An 18,635-nucleotide genomic window follows, 5' to 3' on the forward strand; every position below is an offset into this window, starting at 1 on the left:
TTGATGACTGCTTCTATTTCCTAGGGGATATAGGACTATTCAATCTATTACCTTATCTTGACTTAATTTTGGTAAATGGAATCTACAAGAAAAGTGTCCATTTTATTTAGATTTTCAAATTTTGTGGTGTATATACTTTTGTAGTAAGACCTAATGATTGTTTGGATGTCCTCAGTGTCTCTTATTATGTCCTCCCTTTCATTTATGATTTTGTTAATTTGTATAGTTTCTCTCTGCCTTTTAGTTAGTTAGATAAGGGTTTACCTCTTTTGTTGATTTTCTCATATATCCAGATCTTGGTTTCTTTGATTCTTTGAATTGTTTTTTGGAGAGCTGATTCCATTGATGTTGATAAACAATAGTGACCAATGAATGTTAGTTTCTCTTCTTGTGGAGTTGGGGGTGTTACTGTGCTCTTTTGCATGTATTCTTTTAATTTTTTGTTGTGCAGTTATCTATATCATATGTTTTCTTTTGTGTAGTTCTTTTCATTGGATTGGTGTTTTCCTTCTAGCATCTCCTGTAAGGCTGGGTTGCTGTGTAGCTATGTTTAAGTTTAGTTTGTCATGGAATATTTTCTTTTCTCCATCTATTTTGATCAAAAGCCTCATTGGGTATAGTAGTGGAGGCTGGTATTTGTGATCCCTTCAATTATGCCTGACATCTGTCCAGGCCATACTGGCTCTCTTAGTTTCTGTTGAGAAGTTTAGTGTGATTCTGATAGGTTTCCTTTTTTTTTGTTACTTGGCCTTTTTCCCTTTCTGCTCTTAATGTCTTTTCTTCCTACCATTTACCTGCATATATCATGATTTTCTTGTTTCTTATTGCTGAGTAATATTCCATTGTGTAGGTATACCACAATTTGTGCTTCCCTTCCTCCACTGAGGGGCATCTGGGCTGTTTCCAGCTTCTGGCTATTACAAATAAGGCTGCTACAAAAATTGTTTAGCAAATGTCCTTATTGTATACTTGAGCCTCATTTGAATATATGCCTAAGAGTGGTATATCTGGATCTTGAGGAAGTGCTATTTCTAGTTGTCTGAGAAAGTGCCAGATTGCTCTCCAGAGTGGTTGTAGAAGTTTACATTCCCACCAGCAGTAGAGGCGGGTTCCCCTTTCTCCACAACCTCTCCAGCATGTGTTGTCTCTTGAGTTTTTGATCTTAGCCACTCTGATACGTGTAAGGTGAAATTTTAGGGTCTTTTTCATATGCATTTCCTTAAAGGCTAGTGAGGATTAACTTTTTTAAGTATTTCTCTGCCATTCAATATTCCTCTATTCAGAATTCTCTGTTTAGTTCTGTACTCCATTTTTTAAGTGGATTACTTGATTTTTTGCTAACTATATAAAGAACTAACTTCCTTAGTTCTTTATATAGATTTTGTCCTTCCATGTTGAGAACACTGTCCCAAGAATACCAATGTTGTCCACAGTGGGTGTGTGGGTGGGAGGGATCTGATGTCTGGCTGCTAGAGTAGAGAGACCCTGGATGTGGGGCTCTGCAGGCACTCATTTGAAGGCATACCCATTCTCTCTTTGGTCTAATGAGAGAACACAGGGTTTCCCCCTGTTTTCTACTCCCAGATGTGTCCCTGCTGGGGCAAATGTGGGTGTAGGAGATCTATCAGCTCAGTGGTGCTGCAGCTGCAAAACTTGGAAGATGGTAAAACAGTCCACTGGGAGTCCAGCCACAGCTGCAGAAGTGGGAGGCAGGTACAGATGTCTGATGGGAAGCCTTGTGGAGACCCTACACCAGTCTGCAGTGCTGGGTGGCCTGTACATCCAGCTGCCCTCCACTTAGGGTCTGAGAACCTGGTACATTCACTTGCTGGGAGGCTCTGAAAGGCCAATACAGTTGCTTGTAGACCTGGGACATGGAAGGCTGGTATAGCCAGCAACTGCCACTGAGGACTTAGGAGGCCTGCCCCTGCTGACTTAGTCAGGAAGCAGGGAGTGCTCTGCTAGGAGCTGCAGGGCACAGTGGGCTGCCTCGGCTAAGGAGAAGGGAGACCTGAGAAGGGAAAGTGCAGAGGGATCGATTGTTCCCACTCTCAGTCCCCAGAGGAGTCCTTGGATGACATGGAACTAAATGGTCTCAGCTCATGTGTTGTCCCCTCTTACCAAGGAAGCTGCAATGTAGATGTTCTGGCTTCAGCTGCCCCTCCACTTACCAATTTCAGAGTTTCAGATCCTTGGCCTCTCAGATATGATGTACGCTGGTTGCCACCATCTTGGATCCCCCATTGTTCTTTTTTAAATAACTATTTTTGTCAAGTGTGATACAACTCACGTGGGCATACGGACATGGAAAATGGAAACATACCTCTCTTTCCCAGAACAAGTAGAAGATATGTAGTAGTCCTTATTTTGTGCAGACTTTCTGAATGTGGTGCCAGTTTATATTTAATTTATTGATCATTATTCAGTACTGAAGTATTAATTAAAATGTTAAAGAGTGTTCATTGTCTCCCCAAAAGCAGTTATTATATTGTAGGTCTCTATCATTACATCTGTGTAGAGGTTCTTTTCAGAAGGATTCACAAAAGTTCAGTTTTCCTGAGCAGGCTTTTTCCAGATGAACATCATCACAGCCTATTGCATTGTAAACCTCATTATACTTATGTACAATAGAACGCATGATAGTGACAACACTATAAATTAATATTTGTTCATGTGTTCATTCATTCATTATTAATAACAAATGAATCATAAACCTGTATCACATTCAGAAAGTTTAGTCAAAGCATGAGACTATTAATAAATTCAACTAATATAATTAGTTTTCCAACCTCATTGGAAATATAACCAATGAAATCACATTCCAAAAAATTCTTATGATTCCTGGCCCTATGGAAATTGTTGTGTTCATTCTGGTTCAATTTACAAATTCAGTGTGGTTATGAATATAGGAAAATTTATGAATGCATTCACTCTGTTAAAGCTGAGTCCTCCTAGGTCCTTTTAAATATGTGAAAAACCACATATAGAAAAATGATGCTATAAGTTTCTTACCATCAAAGGTATCTTGGAAGGTACAAAACACCCATAGTCAAGGGGGAAACTATGAATGTAAACAAAGTGATAAAAGTTTAAGATGTAACTTCATTTTACAATGAGACCAAATTGCAAACTTAATTTACACCGATAAAAAGATTCATCAGTGTCATGAACATGGTAAAGCTTACATGTATACTTATGATCTTTGCAGGAATGAAAGAACACCTATATATGAAAATCCCTATGAATGTAACCACTGGGGTAAAGCCTTCACACATCCCACTGATCTATCGAGGCATAAAAGGAATCACACTGGAGAGAAACTCTACAAATATAATCAATGTGGTAAAGGCTTTTCACAACACAGTCAACTCCACCTACATAGAAAAACACATGATGGAGAGAAACCCTATGAATGTAATGAGGGTGAGAAAGTCTTTTCCCAACATGGAAATCTCCAAATTCATAAAAGAACACAAACAGGAGAGAAACCATACCAATGTAATCAAAGTGATAAAGCCTTTGTATATTGCAGTGATCTCCAAAAGCATGAAAGAACTCATACGGGACAGCAGTCCTGTGACTATAATCATTGTTGTCAAGCCTTTTCACAACATCGTAGTCTCCAAATGCATAAAAGAACACATACTAGAGAGAAACTTTATGAATGTAACCAAAGTAGTAATGACTTTTCATGCCCCAGTAGTCTCCAAAAGTATAAAAGAACACATACTGGAGAGAAACCCTACAAATGTAAAGAGTGTGGTAAAGCCTTTTCACACCACAGTAATCTCCAGGTGCATAAAAGAACACATACTGGAGAGAAACCCTACAAATATAGTCAGTGCGGGAAAGCCATTTCAAACACTAATATTCTCCAGGTGCACAAACGAACACTGGAGAATACTGGAGAGAAACCCTACAGATGTAATCAGTGTGGTAAAGCCTTTTCCCAATCCAGTGGTCTCCATGTGCATAAAAGAACACATACTGGAGAGAAACCCTACAAATGTAATCAGTGTGGGAAAGCCTTTTCACAACCCAGTAGTCTCGAAAAGCATAAAAGAACACATACTGGAGAGAAACCTTACAAATGTAATGAGTGTGGTAAAGCCTTTTCACACCCTAGTACTCTCCATGTGCATAAAAGAACACATACTGGAGAGAAATCCTATGAATGTAATCAGTGTGGGAAAGCCTTTTCACACTACAGTAATCTCCAGGTGCATAAAAGAACACATACTGGAGAGAAACCCTACAAATGTAATCAGTGTGGTAAAGCCTTTTCACAACACAGACATCTCCAAGAGCATAAAAGAACACATACTGGAGAGAAACCCTATGAATATAATCAATGTGGTAAAGCATTTTCATGTTGGAACAGTCTCCAGAGGCATAAAAGAACACATACTGGAGAGAAACCCTATGAATGTAATCAGTGTGGTAAAGCCTTTTCAGAAACCAGTAATCTCAAAGTACATAATAGAACACATAGTGGAGAGAAACCCTACAAATGTAATCAGTGTGGGAAAGCCTTTTCACTATACAATAGGCTCCAAGTGCACAAAAGAACACATACTGGAGAGAAACCCTACGAATGTAATCAATGTGATACAGCCTTTGCAAGTTGTAGTGGTCTCCAGAGGCATAAAAGAATTCATACTTCAGAGAAACCCTAAGAATGTACTCAATGTGGTAAAGCATTTGAATATTGCTGTAATCTCCAAAAGCATGAGAGATTTCATACTGGAGTGAAACTTTCTGAATATTACCAGTAAAGCCTTTGCATGCCACATTTTTTTTCAAAGCCAGGAATAAAATCATACTAGAGAGAAAACCTTATGAATGTATTTAGTATGATAAAAATCTTTGTTCATTTCTATAGGATTCACTTTCATGAATGATTGATACTGAAGAGAAAGCTGATGAATGTGGTATAATTAGCCATTGACTGCATCTCACTACATAGATTGATGTGATATGAATATGAATATGTAATTTGATGTTCCATGATTCTGTATGTTTCTGCTAATTGTCCGTTTGTCATTTCATCTTGAAGTACTATGTTCTATAGGAAATATATAAAAGGTTCTAGATAATGTAACAGCAAGGATAATTACTAAAAAAGAACCACTTCTGGTGTGTGTGTGTGTGTAAGGTTGTGTGTAAGGTTCATGGGGTTTGAGGCCATGGCAGATATGTACAGAGTGGGACACAACTTTGTTTCATCTCCTTTGGCCATCTAAATATGATGATTGAGGTCTGGTTACCTGCTTTAGACAACCTGAGGACAAGGTACCTCCTACTCTATTCTCTGTATCTACTCAGCTATGGTGGGTCAATTCTCCAGTTCTTCCCCTCTTCTTTTGTCTTCTCAGACATGTGTACTTGTTAGTCAGAATACCAAGTAGGACACTACTTTGTGGTCTCAAATAGGAGTTTAAATCTCCTCAGTCCCCACTCTGTCATCCCTGTAATCTCTCTGCCTAGCAGGAATAAGGATATTCTGAATAAACATTCCTATATCTCCCTTGGGCGAATATCTAGTCAATCAATGAACTCCATGAAATTCTGATCTCCTCTGAAATGTCATTGTTCAAAAGACCTATTCCTGTAGATGAGGTATTTTCTGCTCAATAACATGTCATTCTTTGAATACCTTGCAGGAGAGACATAAGCTGAGCATGGAGGAGAAATTTACAGATGGGAAGTTTTTAATACATGGCGTGGTTATATTACTGAGTTGTGTATCTCTTACCTGCTGTCTAAACATATTAAACCTAAAGGGTAAATTAGGTACCATATGTTGTACTTCACACCTGAGAAAAGCTGCTGAGGTGCCTTTTTGACAGAAGGGGATCTGGCTTCCAGGTTCTCCCAGCATCCCTCAGTCCCTACCTTCTAAAAGGCATGATTGCCATACTCAACCACTACCGTTAACTTTCCAGTCCTGTAGAATAGGCTTTAGCTCTCCCAGAGGCTCTTCCCCATATAGCTAGATATTTTGTTTTCTTCTATATGCTTTTCTTCTCTCACTCTTCCTTTCTTTGTTTCTTCTCTGCTTTCTGTTTACTCTCTGTGTGTTCTCTCTCTATTTCTTTTGCTCCCTCTGTCTCTCTTTCTCTCTACACATACTTCTCTGGCCACATTTATGTTTTCTGCATGGGAGCTTCCCTGCAGTTCCTTTGGAACTGCGAAGCCTCTGAGAACTGTTTGCAATAAGCCTGTGTTTAAATGCTTCATCATGTCTTCAATTAGCAAATTTCACCTGTGGGAAGAAAGATAAAGTGAAACCTTATATATTCATCACTGGTCAAAATTAGTCACAATGAAGAAATATGTTAATATGTTTCCAGTTTTCATTAATAATTTGTGTTTTAACCATTGTTTGTTTTTTTTTTTTTCTTTTTTCTCTAGCTCCTTATCAGTGAAGTAGGGAAAGTGCATATGGGAAGATGGAAAGTGGGTGAGAATGGGTGGTTTGGAAGGGGATGCAGGCAGGACACAAAATGAATAAATTGTAATAAATAAGTAATTAAAGATGATTTCATTTTCAATCATTGATTTCTTTCTTTTTTTCATTTAAAAGAATAGTCTCAACATGAATCTCAGGCCTACATGGAACTTAGTATACATACTAGATCTGCTTACCTTGCCTTCTTAGTGCCTGCAGTATAGTTGGGCATGGTCTACCTCAGTAACTGAGTTCTTTCAATGGGCTGATTAAGAATGAATCGCTGAGTTCAAATGGTCATGGTAGGAAGGACACAGGCTCTGGTCTTAACTCCAGTAAGAGAAAAAAATATCTTTGTTCAACTACAGTTGTTTGCTTAAAATCCTCTCCTATAATTATAAAGAAAAATATTTTTTTCTTTAACATTGAGTTTTTATCACTCATCATAGTAAATCGAAGTTCTGTCCTTATTCAACATATACTGAGCAGGTGCCTCACAGACATAAGTATGTATATGTATGTGTCACTACTCATTACACTCATCCCAACATTCTACTAAATCACTGAGGTTGAAACCACCTAAGCCAGGCTTGGTAACACAGGCCTATAGTCATGGTGTACAGAAAGAGGAGGCAGGAACTTTAAGATTTCAATGACATCCTAGCAAATATCCAAGGTCAATCGTATAATGGGAGATCCACAATACAAAGGAAGACTGATTGGCTAAGACCAATGTCCATAGTCCTCCCTGCAGCCCCAGAACATCCAGGCCATGCCAGCACCATGTGTTACCTAATTTGCCACCTTTTCCTTGTTAATGTTTCCTGTCCAAGACAGGTCAGGTCACTTCAGAGTCAGACTCATTCTGGGCATTGAAGATTAGAACACTCTTGGAAGTGGGATAATTAGCCTCAGGCAGTGGTTACTTCCTCATTTATATATCCTATGGAAAGGGGTAAGCACAAAAACCCTTACCCACACAAGCCATACACATGGACTCAGTAAGTTTTTTTATATACATTGGTCCATACTTATTCACACATTCTTTTTTAAGACAATGGAAGGAAAGAATTTGGAATAGGGTGGATAAAGGACAAGAATAGGGGAAATGGTGTAATATATTTAAATTAACATCGGTAAAATTAAATTTAAATAAATATTGGCTATAGAGGGCATAGGAGTTAGTAGCACTGGATGTTTTTATAGAAGACAGGTTCCATTTCAGGAATCACAAGCTAGCTAAGCATACCCTGTAAATGCATTTCCAAGGGATCTACTGTACTCTTTGGCCTTTGCAGGTAGGACACACAGACACATGAATGGAAAACATCCATATAAATGAAACACATACAAAGCTTTAAAATGTGGCTTTCTCAGGGCTGAGAAGATGGCTTCGTGTTTTGGAAAAAACTCAGAACTTCACAAAAGATAATGCTGAATCCTATCATCCATGGAAACAGCCTCCCCGTTCTTCTGACTGAGAGATCCACACACAGACTGGGGGCACTTAGATACCTGTAACACATACCTCATCCTAGGGGCTCAACACAGATCCAGGCCCTGTGGGTGCTTGTTCTCTCTCTGTCTGTCTCTCACACACATATACATTCACAAGTGCACACATCTTCATGAACTCCACCAGCACAGTGCCCTCAACTGGCCCCATAACTCAGAAAATAGAAGATTGTGTGGTGACAGCTCTTTCACCAGGTTGTCCCTCTCTCCATATTGTTTTTGAAATGGGGCCACAGGGGCTGGAGAGATGTCTCAGTGCTTAAGAGCACTGTCTGCTCTTCACAAGGTCCTCATTTCAATTTCCAGCAACAACATAGTGGCTCATAACCATCTTTAAGGAGATCTGGTACCTTCTGGTGTGCTGGCACATATGCACACAGAACACTGTATGTATGTATAAATAAATAAATTAATAGATAGATAGATACATAGATAGATACATAGATAGATAGAGCCACACTTAGAACTCAGAGTGTGACACACCCCATCCAATGATTCCATTATCTCTTAATTTTCCTCAGTCAGTTCCTTTAGCTGAGCAGCAAGCTTTCTATTACATAAGCATATTGGGCCATCATCATTCAAAACATCATGTAACCCCTTGCCAAATTTTTCAGAGTCTAATTTCCACTGAATCCTCCTTACCGTGACCTCCACGACCTGTATTTCTCTCGCCACTCTCTTCTTTCAGTACTTCCTGGAATGCAACATTAAGCCCCAGTTAAGCATAAAGTGGCTTTTGATATCTAGATTTCTTATATATTGTGTATTGATCAAAACAACAATATTCAGATTTTCTGACAATGACAAGCAAAATTTTGAGAGTATAAGTTTTATTCTGCCTTTCTTCTCTGTTGCTGTCATTAACGCCAATAACCAAAGACGACTCAGGTGATAAGTCGGCTTCTTTGGCTGATGCTGGTAGGCCCCAAACATTGAGGGAGCTCAAAAAAGAAACTCAGGCTATCAAATGAAGGCATGGATTATAGTTGAACACTGTTTGTTGCTATGTTCTTTTACAAGGTCACTGTCTACTTCTCTGTAAGTTTTCTTAACCAGCCCAGGCCACATGTTGAGGTAAATTTCCACCATCAGTGCCTGGGGTTTACCACTGAATTCACAACCACTGTAGTCACTCACAAACATAGCCACAAGTGATTCTCATCTGGCGAACCCCCAGTTGTTACTCCCACAGATCATGCTAAGCTATGTAACATTGACAGCTAAAGCCAATGAGCACACACAGACAAAGTATAAGCATTTTTAACAATTTAAAACCAATGTATTAGCGATCTCAATCATTAGTAGGAAAACCACAAGCTAACACAGCAACAATTGAAAAATACAGATATGCAAAGAAATGGGTTACTGACTTTCCAGGAACTGAGATTTTTTGTCCAGATAGAGAGGCATCCCTCTCTAGAGTTTTCTTCATACATGGGGCAGATCAGAATAGCCTGCTATGCTTCTCCAGTTAATCTCTGGTTTCTACAGATGCAGCCACACAGATGCTTGTAAGAAATAAGTGCTGTCTATGACATAGACTGTGTTGCCTGATTTTCACTACTTCATCTTTATCAGGCTGCTTTGCCTGGCCTGAGGATGAGGAGGAGTTCACTCTTGATATGAATTGATGTGTCATTGGTGGAAATGGGCTCCCTTTTTTGAGGACAAGAGGAGGGAAAAATAGGGTGAGAAGGAGGCACAGGAGGGAGAGGACTGTGATTGGGATGTAAAATGAATATAAAAATTAAATATAAAAAGAAATGTCAACCATAAGTCTTTTCTCTCAAAGAGAGTAAAACTTGCATTTAACATATGGAATTCAAATCTCAATGTGTCCTCCATCCAGCATAATATTCTTCCTTCCCAAGAACATGTCTGAATTTTAGGTGTTTTATGACCAGGATCAGTGACCTTTCTTAACCTGGAGCAGTGTTTTCCTTCCCCTTCCTCCTTTTTCCATATGCACCAGTTCCTTTCATACTCACATTGTGAAGGAGATTTTGAGCTCTAACCACAGATTTTGGAGAAAAAAACTCAGTCACCACCACATTCTTTAGGATAAAACCAAGTGCATTTTCTATTGAGGAAGTGTTCTTTTCCCACCTAGTTAAGTTTTCTTTTAACAAGCACATTCTCATGATGAAGAGAAATTGTAGTATTGTCCAGGCAATTATTTGTAGCAATTCATATTTTAGTCTCAGAAGGTAAGTCTGTCAAGGAACCACCTGAATCATCCTCTGAAGATAAATGCCTCCCACCAGCTTCTGTAATGGCCTTATAACTTCAGAATTGTCCAGGTGAGTAAAAGAACACTTGGGGGTGCAGGTCTCTAGACATTATATTGACTGAGTTCCAAGGAAATTACCAGGGCAACAAGAATCATCTGTGCATACACCAAAATTAAGAAATGCTGTGGAGCACCAAAAAGTACTGCTTTATTAATTGGGTCATCTCAGGGTTGGGACATGTGTTTGATATGAAATTTGGGTGCAAGAAATCACATAAAAAGACATTGAGCAAAATGAAAACCAACATGGGTGAGCCACCAAGGTAGAGATAGGTCTAGAGAAATAGAAAGTAGAAACAGATAAACTGAAGAGAGAAATCATTTCCTGTTAGCACAGGGCAGCCAACTCCTCTCTTGTTGTGTGACAGGCTTCCTTCATCTCACCTGCCCTACCCTGATTAGGGAGAGATTGAACACTGCAACACTTCCAATTTAGGTTTCAATCCAGGCTTCAAACTTTGGTTCAAGTCTCTATCCTCTGTGTGTGTGCCATTATCTGTAATTTCCCTCCCTACCAGTTCCCACAGAAAAATATGGGGACATTTATGTCAGCTCTGCAGTTAATGGCAGTCTCTTGAGGTGGTTAATTTTGACTGCCTTCAATGCCATACGACAATGCTTTCCTGAGGAAAATGACACATACACACACACAAACTGCCAATATTTACTTATGATACACTATTTCAGAAAACGTGTTTCCCAAAGTATTAAATCCCAGCTCATATTGTTTTACCCAGTTCGCGAGCCCCCAAACGATCTCCAAGAATCAACTCCGTTGCAAAACACATGAGGGTCTTTTTATTAAAAATTACAAGCTGCAGCTCGGGCCTACACAGCCCCACCGCCAAAGCGGTGGGAGCTGAGCATGCTGCCCCAGGTTAGTTGGGTGATATATAGATTCTGGTTCCTCCCAGCATGCCCAAGGCAGGGGCAATACCTGCCTGGCAAGCATCTATTCATCAAAATATTACATTTTGAATTGATTGGCTATAGGAAGATCCCCAGACCATACTGACCTGGTGTCCCTCCCTAGGGGGATGGGCCAGTTTCCTAGCAACTGTTATCTCTAGTAGGTGGGGAAAGAATGCAGTAAGGTGGTCCTTCCCCTCAGGGCATCAACAGACTTCTCCACCCACATAGTTCAGCCCTTAATAATAGCTGCTAATTTTTAATCTTTTTGGTCTCTCAATATAAATTTCCCAGATCCATCTGAACTCAACCCTGTCACAGTCAACCACAATACAGTGGGGTCAGGGAACCTCTTGTGTCTGTGTACTGAGGAGGTACAACCTCTGGATGACAAGGCATTGCTTCCACAGTTGCAGTTCCTGTGCTAATATATATGGACTCCACAGTTTCTGATTGAGTCAACAGTATTCTTTCCTTTGTTCCCCAGCCATAGAAATCTTCTCCTCCTGTATCCAGGCCAAACATGGTTTTATAAAGAAAAGGGAGTCATCTAAACCATGTATCCCACAGGGCCATGTGACTAATGAGTGTTGAGCTCACCATCCATTGAAGGTGAGCTAACTCTTCTTAAGATTTTGTTGCTATGAAAACATGCGGTGACCTTGGATGCACATAGAAAGGAAAAAGATTGAATAGGAGCATGCTGCATTTGCAGAGGTTTAGTCCATGATTACCATGGAGGGAAACATGGCAGTGGGCAGGCAGAGATGGGGCTGGAGAAGGAGCTGACAGTTCTAAATCTTGATCAGTCAGTTGCAGAGTCACCCAAGCCTGCTTGTGCATATGAGAAGTCAAATCCCACCTTCCCAGTGACACACTTCCTCCCACAAGGCCATACCCTATCCAACAAGGCCCCACTACTCAACCTTGCCACTCCCAACATGTCAAGCATTCAGACACAGGAGCCTTGAGAGCTACTCTTATTCAAACCACCACACTGACCTTGAGCACAATGGAATCCTGTGTTTTGATCCTAAAACAAACAAACAAATATTTACTACTGTTCTTGGTGCTCTTCTCATGGCTTCCCTAACATGCTGGTTTCTGTACTGCTATGAGTCTTATGGATGCCTCCTTTTCACCTGTCTTCAAGTATTCTGGCTGAATCACAGAAGCCTCAGCACTTGTCAAAGAGCCTTTCATTACTTCACAATCAACAACAGGTGGTTGACTCTGTTACATCATTAAATGTATCTGCCTGCACAAGTTGTACAGATTTGGAGGTTTCTTTATTACAGGTAATTGTGTGCTGGTGTTATACTTTATCTTGAGACCCTCCCCAAGAGACCACCAGTAACACAAGTCTGATGCAAACACACAAGGGTTCCTGGTGGGAGAACTTGGGTCACTTAAAGGACAGGGCCATTCAAAATGGAATCTGAAAAAAAGAAAGACTTAGTTCAGCTCTTTTTCTCTCATTTGCCCCTCTACTAGAAACTTCTCATGAACAATCATGGGATCCTTCATGCAATTAGTGGTAGTTGGATCTCATAACCATTAACTGTATTGTTCCCAATCTCTGCTTCATACTGTAGAAGCTTCTTTAAGGTGCAAGGACCAAAGGCAAAAAGTACTACAAGAATAAAAAGAGGATCCAGGAGAGTAGATATCAGAGTCGTCAGCCAGGGGAGTGCATCAAACCAAGACTTAAACCATCCTTTAGATTCCTCTCTTTCTCTTTACCTTTGTTCTAGACTTTCTCTGACTTTAGTTAAAGTTTCTCTGATAACTCCGGAGTGGTTGACATAAAAACAACATTCTTCTTCTAAGGCCACACATAAGCCTCCTTGTTGTAAAAATAGAAGGCCTAACACTCTTCTATTTTTAGAACCCCTTCAGCCAAAGAGTCAACACTTCTTTCATGTTGGGAGATTGAATTTTCTAGGCATTGAATATCTTGGTCTATATCAGCCTTTAAAGCATTACAATTTTTACTCTGAACTGCTAAAACTGCAACTCCTGTTCTTACCCCAGCCAAGCCTGCACTTAGGATAAGAGCCAGAGTAAAGGACATAGGTTCTCATTTGAACCGAGTCAGTTCAGTGTTCCTGGCATTCCCAAAAGGACATTAGTTATTTTATCTTCTGAATGATGTGTAATCTATGGAACCAGTTGAACTACAATACACAAACCTTGGGCATTGTTCAGAATGCTGCTATAAAGGTGAGGAGTGAGCCCAGTGTCACAAGCCCGCCATCCCTGGCTGGGTGGACTCAAGTATGTGTTGGTCTGACAGGATGGAACACTCAGGGTAATGTTACAGAGATGCCAATTGGACGATAGTACCTGTCCCTAACAAACTCCTTGTTCTGACACTGATTGAAGAGTCAGTTATGTCCCAGCACACTGCCCTCGAAACTGCTGGAAACAGCTTCAATGGTACAATTTTCAATTAAACCAATCCCTTCATAATTAGGGGGTGTGAATTGTAGCATAGCCAACAGGATCCAGTGTGATACAATCTTGAGTCTTTTAAAACCGGATTGTTACTGATCATCAAGTCCCAAAGAGGGTCAGATTTTCCCAGGTGAAATTTGGGTAGAGGTTTCTTGAGACCATCCAAGGTCATGGTAGGGGCCACTATTTATGCTAGTTCTGTGAACTAAATCCCTAGCAGTTGGGTATTGTGAAGTAGGAAACCCCTTCTTTAATCTTGATTTTGTTTTTATTTATATTTATTTTTTTATTTTGCTTTTTTAAGGCAGGGTTTCTCTGTGTAACCATGTATGTCTTCAAACACCCTCTGTACACCTGGTGGGCCTTTCAGTCACAGATATCTGCCTGCCTCTATCTCTGGATTGCTGGAGTTAAAGGCATGCACCATTACTGCCGGGCGATTAATCTGGATTATTTGAAGTGAAAAGATATCTCTTTCATGTAAACCACATTTCTGATAGCAGTGTACACATATAAACTCCATTGAAGATGATAGCTCTTTCTTATTTTCTGCTTGTTCAAACTCTGGCTATCAAAGTCATATTTTTTGGAACTGGGAGTAGAGCCTACTTTTTGGAATTCTGGGATCTACTAAAGACCAGCTGAGACATCCAGCTACATGGTCTAAGTGGCTACTGAATTTTTCAAATTTCCATTGGCAGACAGGGATTGTTGGATTAGGTGGACCAGAAACTGTGGGTAATTCTTATAGATCCAGTTTCTACATCCATAGAGAGATTCAGTCTATCTGTTTGGTTCACCTACACATCCGTTGCTGATACCACAGTGTTTTTCCAGTTTCTTGTTTGCTTGTTTTCACAGTCTCACAGAGGAAGACATGCTTGATCCAAATTGTGTATCATCTGTTTGCTGCTTTTCTCCCAAGGTTGTCTGATACCTAGCAGGGGAAAAGTAGCTTCAGTTTAGCTGACCTCAGTGTGAAGTCACAGAACAATCTCATTTTGCTTCCTAAAATCTTTCTAAATTGTTAGTATTTTGGGTAGCCTTCCTCATGTGGATAGACTGTTTACTCCACTGCAAGTTGAGTAATTGATTGTTCAAGCTATCCACCTTGATTTCAGGAGAAGGAGAAGGGAAAATGATTCCTGAGTGCCTGAAGACAGAAGGGTAGGCTATTAGACAACAGGCAAAATTCAACTGACAACGAAATCTCTGCAGATCTGGAAAAGATGTGGCCCTGATTCTCCACATATGGACCCAAAGTTCAAGTCATGGATCCAAGATCCCTGCCTGGAGCATAGATTTTTCCAAGGTCAGGTTCCTCCCTAAGCCAGGGTCTCATTGCTCTTTGTAATTAGCAAATATGAATTCATTCCTCCTGGGCCAGGAAGTACTATGCTTTGTCTCTTCAGTACACCGTGACCCTATAGGATGTGCTCATGTCGCTCAAGACTCACTGGCCAATCAGGACTTCCAGACGAATCCTGTACTCAGAGGAAGAGGAAGGATCTTCCGGGTGCCAGGTTGCAGGTTCGGTTTAGAAGCTGAGCTGTCTGGAATGTTCGGCGTGCTGTAGTCTGAGCTCAGCTGCTGGTTCCTGTGAGGGGATTTCAGGCGACTTCCAAAGAGACGACATGGTGAGTGTGTGGCCGAGGCAGCCAACGTGGTGGTGGAGCAGGAGGCTGAGCAGCAGGAGCTGGTGTGGTTGGTCCTTACTGGGCTGGATGGAACCCGGCAGCCATCAGCTGCTTGTGAGGTCCTTTATCCTGGCCTTAGGAATGCTGAGCTGTCTCAGTCCCACGTGTTAGAAGTTGGATGGACTGTGACCAGACTGCATGTGTCGACCTGGGCACTGTTAAGACTCAAATCCTGGGACAAATGGCTGAGGTGCCTATTTAAAAGTTCAGAGCAGAATGACCTACCAGGTTTGCCCAGCATCCCTGAGTCCCTACCTATTTACAAGTTATGGCTGGCATACACTGCCCTCTAGCCCAGGACTAGGCGCTTAACCCAGCTGCCCTTCTTTCTGTTATCTACCCAATTTGGTTACCTGCTCTATTTCATCTATTATTTACTGTCATAGTCTCATGGTTTGGCTTGCCCCTCTTCTTTCCTCCCTCTCCTCACATGGCTCACAGGTGCCTTTCTCTCTATAATAAACTTTCTCCCCACCATACCTAGAAAGAGTCATGTCACTTAATTCTTATTTTTTTATTCACCTTCCATGTGCCACTTCTTTCTTTCAAATTCATAGCTCTTTAGGCTTCAGTTGTTGTTACTGTTTGTGTTGGATTGAGGGGTGCTGCAGGAATTCTCAGCTGTGAGGTAGAGATGGCTGCATTGGACAGTGAGAGGGTAATTAAATGTGTACATGCAGGACCCTGTGACGTGTAAAATAAACATGTACCCTGGGAGAGTGGAAACATTTATTAAACTACTAATTTACCAGGCTAAGGCTCTGTCTGCCCCTAGAATGGAAGAGCAGAGCTGAGATGGTTTGTGCTGTCTGAGTCCCTTGATATCTCATCCTCCCGTAGAGGATCTTCCAAAGTTCTGAGACCCAAATGCCTGGTCTAAGCTAATGATGGACTCTGGGGAAACATCACAACCTGGAAGGAGGAACAGTATGAATTACCTTGCAGAGTCTTTCCAAGATTCTCCTCTGGTTCTTCTGTAGTGATGAATATGCAGGACCAGAAGCTATGCCATGGAGATCATGTGGTTCGTTGTTGCCAGTCCCAGAAAAGCTGGTCTGCTGATCTAGGAGAGCCCCATGTGTTAGAAGTGGGATGGACTGTGAGCCAAACTGGATGTGGTGACCTGGGAAGAGGCCCTTGCTCTGTAAGCCTCTCTGAGTGTGGATGCCCTGGAGAGGAGGAGAGTCTGCAGCTCTGGCCACTAAAAGGGACTTTCATTGTCCTGTTTTTGTTGTCCTTGAGGCTTAGTACTGTCTTCTGTGTGTCTTTCTGGGTCTGTGTTATGTCACTCAGGAAGACCTTTTCTTGTTTCACCCATTTGCCTGCAGATTTCATGATTTCCTTGTTTTAAATGGCTGGGTAGTATTCTTCTGTGTAAATGTTTCAGTTTCTTTACCCATTCTTCGGTTGAGAGGCATATAGGTTGTTTCCAGTTTCTGGTTACTAGAAATGAAGCTGCTATGAACATGGTTGAAGAAATGTCCTTGTTGTATGGTGGAGCATCTTTCATATGTATCCACTGTAGTGGTATAGCTGGGTCTTTCGGTTTTACTTTTCCCAGTTTTCTGAGAAAGTGCCAGACTGATTTCCAAAGTGGTTGTAAAAGTTTGCTCCCCCACCAGCAATGGAGGAGTGTTCCCCTTTCTTCACATCCTTGCCAGCATGTTTTGTCACTTCAGGTTTTGATCTTAGTTATTCTGACAGGTGTAAGATGGAGTCTCAAAGATAATTTTGATTTGCATTTCCCTGATGAGTAAGGATGTTGAGCATTTCTTTAAATGCTTATGCACCATTCACGAATTCTCTGCTGAGAGTTCTCTATCCCTGTGTCCCATTATTAATAGGATTATTTTGTTTGTTGCTGTTTAATTTCTTGAAATCTTTAATATAATTCTGGAAATTAGCCCTTTGTCAGAGGGAGGATTGGTGAAGACCTTTTCTCAATCTGTAGATGGCCATCTCCTGGTAATAATAGTGCCCATTGCTTTACAAAAGCTTTTGAAATTCAAAATGTTTCGTTTATTACTTGTAGATCTTAGAGTCTGCACTGCAGGTGTTCTGTTCAGGAAGTTGTCTCTTGGACCAGTAAGTTCAAGGGTGTTACCCACTTTCTCCTCTGGCAGATTTTGGGAATCTGGCTTTATGTTTAAGCTGTTGATCCACTTGGTCCTGAGTTTTGTGCAGGGTGAGGAATATGCATCTGTTTGCATTTTTCTACATGTGGACATGTATTTGAAGCAGCACAATTTGCTGAAGGTGCTGTCTTTTTCCATTGCATGGTTTTGGCTCCTTTGTCCAAAAGCAATTGTGCATACTTGTGTGGGTTTATTTCTGTGTCTTTGATTTGTTTCCATTGATCACCCAGCCTACTTCTATGCCAGTACCATGCAGTTTTTATTACTATTACTCTTAGTATATCTTGAAGTCAGGTATGGAGATACCTCCAGTAGTTCATCTCCAGATTTTGGAACAGTCTTATGTCTGATGAAAATATGTCCAGGAGAACCCAAATGGGTTCTGGCTTTCAGATGTAGCCACACAGTAGTGGGTATTTCGATGTAAGGGCACAGGCACAGGTGACCTGAAGGTTGAGGCATGGGATATTTTTTTGGTAGCAAAAGTATTACTTTGGAATGAAATAATCAAGAATGCCACAATTTAAGCTATGGAAAGAAGACAAAATGTGAAATGTGACATGAGGTGTTTTTTTTTTTTTCAACTAGGAATTATATTTCTTATTACTGAGCGCAAAAGTGTAAACTTTTCTTTTTCAAATACTTAGTTTATTCTTGGTTCATAAATACCTATACCTCCCTTCGACTAGCCCTAGTTAGGAGAGAAAACAGTTAGTACAGAGAAGGAATGTAGATCTCCAGGTACTTAATGCTGATTAGGGTCATTTGTTCTTTAGTGCAAAAACTGTCTCAGTTGTGTGGATTCCAGAAGCCCACTGATACAGCAAACAACAAATGGCACTGTTTGTTTAAATCTCTTCGATTTGGGTTTATTGGAAGAGCAGCCAGTGCTCCTATCCTGAGTCACCGCTTCAGCACTTTATTTGGATTCATAAACCTATACCTCCCTTATAACCTTTATTCCTTCCAAAACCCCCAATTGGTAAAGGAGAGAGAATTCTAGAGGGGAAAGAAATATAGGTCTCTTTATCTGCATCCTGTGGATTAGGGTGGTCAGGATCTTTGGAGCAATACGTCTTAGTCACCAGGATATCCAGCAGCCCAACAAAGCAGCAATGACAAACACAGTAGCAGTGTGGGTGAACAGCATCAGGAAGAGCAGCAGCTTCTTTCTTCTT

General features: G+C 40.7%; 1 pseudogene; it reads left to right on the top strand.

Moving 5' to 3' along the window:
* Window positions 1-18,635, top strand: part of LOC110544148 (zinc finger protein 431-like) — a 32,081-nt pseudogene that overhangs the window by 7,345 nt on the left and 6,101 nt on the right.

This window comes from Meriones unguiculatus (genome assembly GCF_030254825.1).
Source record: "Meriones unguiculatus strain TT.TT164.6M chromosome 13 unlocalized genomic scaffold, Bangor_MerUng_6.1 Chr13_unordered_Scaffold_34, whole genome shotgun sequence".
Classification (NCBI taxonomy): Eukaryota; Metazoa; Chordata; class Mammalia; order Rodentia; family Muridae; genus Meriones; species Meriones unguiculatus.